The sequence below is a fragment of the Dermochelys coriacea genome, chromosome 2 (genome assembly GCF_009764565.3).
Source record: "Dermochelys coriacea isolate rDerCor1 chromosome 2, rDerCor1.pri.v4, whole genome shotgun sequence".
In the NCBI taxonomy this organism is placed as follows: domain Eukaryota; kingdom Metazoa; phylum Chordata; order Testudines; family Dermochelyidae; genus Dermochelys; species Dermochelys coriacea.
Genome location: NC_050069.1, coordinates 32064350 through 32070406, shown reverse-complemented (window position 1 = coordinate 32070406; position 6057 = coordinate 32064350). Strand labels below are relative to the sequence as shown.

General features: G+C 38.3%; 1 long non-coding RNA gene across 1 annotated transcript; it reads right to left on the bottom strand.

Annotated features, from left to right (window-relative positions):
- Positions 1-2952: 2952 nt before the first annotated feature.
- LOC122458561 lies at positions 2953-5590 on the bottom strand. The gene is made up of 3 exons (XR_006278605.1): positions 5536-5590; positions 3163-3299; positions 2953-3050 (listed from the first exon to the last, which is right to left on the bottom strand). It is a non-coding gene; the product is annotated as an uncharacterized LOC122458561 (long non-coding RNA).
- Positions 5591-6057: the final 467 nt, after the last annotated feature.

The following is a 6057-nucleotide window of genomic DNA, read 5'->3' as shown; positions in this document are numbered from 1 at the left end:
ACAGAAAATAGCAAAACAACTGAGTCTTTACCCAGATGGACTCAGCTAGTAGCCCACTTTGCACTCTAGCTCCAGTTTCAAACTGTCCAAACACTGACCTGAGTTCTACTTTAACCCTTTTGTCACCCCATCACACTCACAAAAAAAGAGAGCCAAACTAGGCAGGAATCAAACTTACAATCATCTAATCCACAGTAAAATCTGTTACCCATTGCAGCTATGGTTCACTTCAACTGAACTCTAAGGACGGTAGCTCAGATCTGAAGTAATTCCCAATCTTTTATAGCTGACAGATGGTGAGAAAATACAATGATTGTCCTATCTATAGATAAATGGAGCAACCAATACCTGTTTTGCAATGTGCAGGTATATATGTGTACTAATGTGTTCTATTTAGATCATTGATTAAGAAGACATCAAAAGGTCAGGCTCAACTGGTTTATTCATTTCAGACTAGTCAGCATAAATTGAAAGGCAATGCATAGTGATTTGGATGCCAGAAATATCCTCTTGCAGAGGTCCGAATTGTTACAATTTTCATGAGTTTTTATACATTACTTGTTTACCTTATACATTACTTGTTATAATTTGTGGTTAGCTGCATAATTTAGCATTGTCCAACTATTATCAAATGCCAACTTGTTATGGAATATGTGCCATTATACTCTAAAATTCTAGTCACAAAGAATCATAACTACTTTGACCTATTTAACAAGAGCTTAGCATGGTTTCAAAACAAGAGTCTCAAACAATCATTTTATTTTGCCCTCTCCGGCAGGATATATTATTCAATCAGACATTAATATGACCTTTGTGGTCAACATTTTCTGTGCATCTGTGAGAAGTTATGTTTCCTTGTATAGACCCAAGAAGTTCAGAACTTCATCGTAAGCACAAGGATAACCTTGCATAGCTATAAAAATAGGTTGTGACCTTTAGAAATATGTTTTCACTCTATAAGCAAATAAAATCTACCTACTAGTAATTCTTTATTGTCTCTTAGCATTACTTTGCAAAACTTCATGGGAGTCTTCCCTATATGCGAACTGTCTTTTGGCAGTAAGGGATGCTGGGAACTCAAGGCCTGTATCGCAATGGTATAGTGCCTGTTTCTAACCACAAGAATTGTTCAAAACTTGCTAAATTATAAATAGATCTTGCTAAAAGGTGACAAACTTCACTAAATAGTCCACTACAATGACTCAAATATTTAAGCAACAAAAGCTTCCTGACAGCATTTCCAAATTAGGACTCACCATTGTACAGTTTTGCATACATAACACCATCCTAACAAGAAAATTATTATTTTATCTATCCTAATCATATATTTTATATCAGCTAATAACTATTAAATAAAATTTGCAGCAAGGCTACTAGTGATTAAAAAACCCAGTATTGCATATGTACCAAAACACACTTTAGCTAGACTCCATTTACTGTGTTCATTAGTTATTCAGTAAGAGATCCTTTAGTGGTGTCAACTTGTCAAGAAATGTATCATAATCTCAATGAAGTCATCAAGCTGTCTTTACAGCTAAGGTTAGTTGAACAAAAAATTATTTTCATTCATTATCTTCTATTTTCCCAACTGACAGCTATTCATTATTTTATAATCTTTCCAGACAGGAATTTATTTCAATAGATTTGTGGATTTTAAGTGGATGGTGTGTGTATCTTATTCTGGGAAAATATATATGGCTTCTTAGTTTTTCCTTAGTTTAAGGCAGAATGAAAACATTAATATTTTATCATTCCCGTTTCTCTGTCTATACCTTTGATGTCCTCTGCCTTTTTTGAAGGATTTAAACCAGTTTTTTTCAACAGTGACTTTGAGTTATTGTGAATTTTATTTTCAAGTTCCCGGCTTACAGCATAAATTACAGAAGATTATAATGATGTTGCACTATATTGATGTTGCAATATATAAGAACATAAATTTACTTTTATGGCAGTGGCCTAAAATATGAAGCTCCTTTCCCACATCCCTTCCTTTTTCTCTCCTCCCTCCACCTCCTCGCTCTCACATATCCCAAATCAAAGAAAGACTTACTTTTCTCTTTTATAGGAAGTGTCACAGGGTGCTACTCACTATTGGGTTGCCCCTGCACGACTGTGTCTGGGGAATAGCTGTACTTGGTCTGATGCCCCCTTCTATCTCTCACTTGTGCTTCAGCCCCTCTCAGACTCCAGGAGTTGCAGTGCATCCTCTGTGTGTGTCATTATGCTACCTCTTAGTTGTTCGGCCCTTTTGCCAGGTTACTGTATAGTTTTCCCCTTCAGGGATATCAAAGTCTCACTGGACTGCCTATCCGGCTGTTGTTCCTGGCAGTCCTCCAGTTCCAAACTATGCTACTTCCCCAATGGCTGGTAGGGGAACCTAGGCCCACCCACTACTCTGCGTTCCAGCCCAAAGAATCTACAATCAGCCACCAAGACCTTGCAACTATTTCCTTGGGCTGCTTCCTACTCCATGTCTATCAAGCTTACTTCTCAACCTCCTCTCTGGGTACACCCTTCTCTCAGGGCCAGGATCCTAGGGCTTCTCCTCTCCCCCGGTTTCTCCCCTCTTGGCTCTCAAATCCCAGAGAGTGACTGTAGACCTCCACCCTGCACCCTCTTTTTAATGCAAACATCCTGACTTTATACCAGCCCCCTCTGCTCATGTCCATCAGGGCTCCATGCTCAGTCATTGCTTTCCTATCAAGCCTAACTCTCCCTCAGGTTACTCAGCCTATTAGGTTACTTCACCCTTTCTGAGCCACATTAACCCTTTCCAGGCTTGGGGGGAGGGTGAACACTCCATTACAGGAAATCATACCCGTGTTACAAGTAAAGTGTTGTGAAGCAAATTGATACCATGAAGTAGCATTAAAAAGAAAATTAAAGTAAGAAAATACTGAGCATCATACCTGTAACATTATTACCTTAAGATGGTGGGGGCACACAAATCTCCCTCAGCTGGGGGCAGCATTGGCAATTTGCCAGGATTCAAGGGTTGTACTTCATATGCAGTAAATGGAGTAATCTTCCAATAAGGTCAAGAGGAAGCACTGAATACTGAAGCATGTCTGTCAGCATGGGCAAGTCATTTAATTCTCATGTGCTTTTCTTTTTGGCTTTCTTGTGTAATGTTTTTATATCATATTTTTAATTCACCTTTACCTCTCCTGGGGTGGAATTCTATAATTCTCCCATTCTTAGACCAGCTTCTGGCTACAGTATCTGTTAGATCAATCGTGCTTACTCCCTGCAGGTCTGATTGGCTTTGATACATGATCTTCTCCTCAGGAGTCTGTGACCTGTGATGAGTAGAGTGAGCAGACAGCCTTCTTAGAAGCAAAGTATTGTTTTTCACTGTAGTAACTAAACATTTAGAGAGAGAGATTTTAACACAACAAACTGTCTATACACATGTCTATCTTATCTATAGGCTTACCATCCCCTGAGGATAGCTTAGGCTGGCCTAACTTCTTGAGACCCCCACACAGGTACCTGTGTCAGTCTGAACAGCTTACCAACAACTGCATTCTCTCTGGAAAGAGTCTCTTTTATCCTGGCAGAGTCCCATTGAGTTTGTCAGGCCCTAGGATCTTGGCCCTGCATGTCCAAACCAATTTGACAGGCTCTGCAGGACCCTGAGCCAGAATTGCCAGAGCCAATCACTGTCCCATAGTTCTGTAACAACTCTCAAGCGTTTGTCATGTGGTGGTTTATCCTGAACCATTTTTTCTGTACCTGTTTGATTTCCCCAGCATCCCAGTTGATTTAACATAGTATTGTCATAGTGAATATTCCATTAACCAGGTCAATATACAATATTCATAAAGTCTTAAAGAGCACCACCACTTCTGTCACAGCTGTAATTATCCAAAACCCAAACATTACCAAGCCACAAAATTCGGAATTAAAGTTATCTTCAAAAGAAATCAAAACCTGTTAAGGTAAGAAATGCACACTGAAACTACCTTAATTCTATTCTGAAGTGACGTCCAATACAGTTAAAGCATTTTAGAGTATTTGTAGTCCCAGATTAAGTGAAATTTTTAAGTGATTTTTTAAGACACATTTGATTATTTTCCAATTTTTTTCTCTCTTCATGGCATCACTACAAGGAAGAGTTAAGGTCATTGGAGTGCTTCAACTTTTAATTTCTTACCTTAACATGTATGAAATTATTTCCTTAATCCTTAAACCTGAATTTCCTGTGTTTATATTGTTTGATTTGTGGGTGATTACAGTATATCTGAATTTTTTTTTTGTACTAGAGACAGAAGAATAGAAATCCCCATGGAAGATGTTATTTTCTAAATCATCCCAAGATGGGGCAAAAACATCATAAATAAGAATATTTTCATGGGAAGAATTTAAAGAACAATTCTATTTTGGGAGAACTGAAACAGAATTTTCAAGCTACCTACCTGAATGGCTCTTGTCATAGAGATTGGATATGGATTCAGAGCTGAATCCAAACTTCCTTAATGATCAAGGGTTTGGGATTTAGTCTTCCAGTCTGACCCACAGTAAACATGGTCTCAAATTGACAGACTTTTCCAAAGTCCAGGACCATCTTGATTGAGTGTGGAAGCACATCTCTGACCACCATATATTATATGCAATTAGAAAAGGAGTACTTGTGGCACCTTAGAGACTAACAAATTTATTTGATCATAAGCTTTTGTGAGCTACAGCTCACTTCATCAGATGCATTCAGTGGAAAATACAGTGGAGAGATTTATATACACACACACAGAGAACATGAAACAATGGGTTTTATCATACACACTGTAAGGAGAGTGATCACTTAAGATGAGCTATTTACAGCAGGAATAGGGGGGAGAGGAAAACCTTTTGTGGTGATAATCAAGGTGGGCCATTTCCAGCAGTTAACAAGAAAGTCTGAGGAACAGTGGAGGGTGGGGTGGGGGAGGGGAGAAATAACATGGGGAAATAGTTTTAACTTTGTAAATCTCCCCACTGTATTTTCCACTGAATGCATCTGATGAAGTGAGCTGTAGCTCACAAAAGCTTATGCTCAAATAAATTTGTTAGTCTCTAAGGTGCCACAAGTACTCCTTTTCTTTTTGCGAATACAGACTAACACGGCTGCTACTCTGAAACCTATATACAATTAGCTGAATTGGGCACCTGATATTGTCTTTATTGTTATATTGCACATCAGACTTCTACGTACGTAAAACTGAAGCAACGTATGATTGAAATGACACACAGTTCATCAGCACTACCACATGGGAAGGTGGCAGGCTCTTTAATGCTTATTTTCTGCATATTTTTATTGCCTTGTCTTGCCAGGGTTTGGTCCTCTTGTAAACATAATCCATCCTGGCCTTATGTTGCAAAATGTTGGCACCTTTCAACTGTAATAATCCTATACTGGTGTGGCAGGCCAACAACTCCTCTTCTGATAGATTGCAGACTCAATTAAAGCTAGAATGGAGTGAAAAGATAACTTTGTTCCTCTTCCCTTTGTAGACTCCAGTAGCTTTAGAACGCCGAGGCTATGTATTGCTTACATACCTGGTAATGGAATAGGATGACATAGCAAGCAATAAGTAATTCAGAAATCCTCACACATGCTGATTTCCACCCCTTTGATTAAGGATCCTGTGGGAACAAGAGGTGACATTAAGTACTCAGATATTATGGAGATGGTGGCTTTATAAGTACCTAGATAGATTAGACAAATGACATCAGCAAAGGAACTTCTCATATGATTCCAGAGCAATTAGATATCAAATTATAGTAAATAAATACATACAAATAATTTCAGGGACCTGAGAAGAGAAGTTAAAATCGGAATAATACAAGCCATCTTTTCAAGATCTAGTGCTAAGTGCAAGTGGCAAACTTAGAGAACAAATTTCCAAAGTACTGGATGAAAACTTCTTTGGACTACATTAGCTGTGTTTTAGAAATGGAGGATATTGACCTCATTCTTGCAAAACTGACAGATCTTGTTAACTGGTTTTCAAATTAAGGAGAAAAGTGAAGCAAAAACAGAATTTGTTCTGAACTAAAGGATAATGATGAACAAGAGGA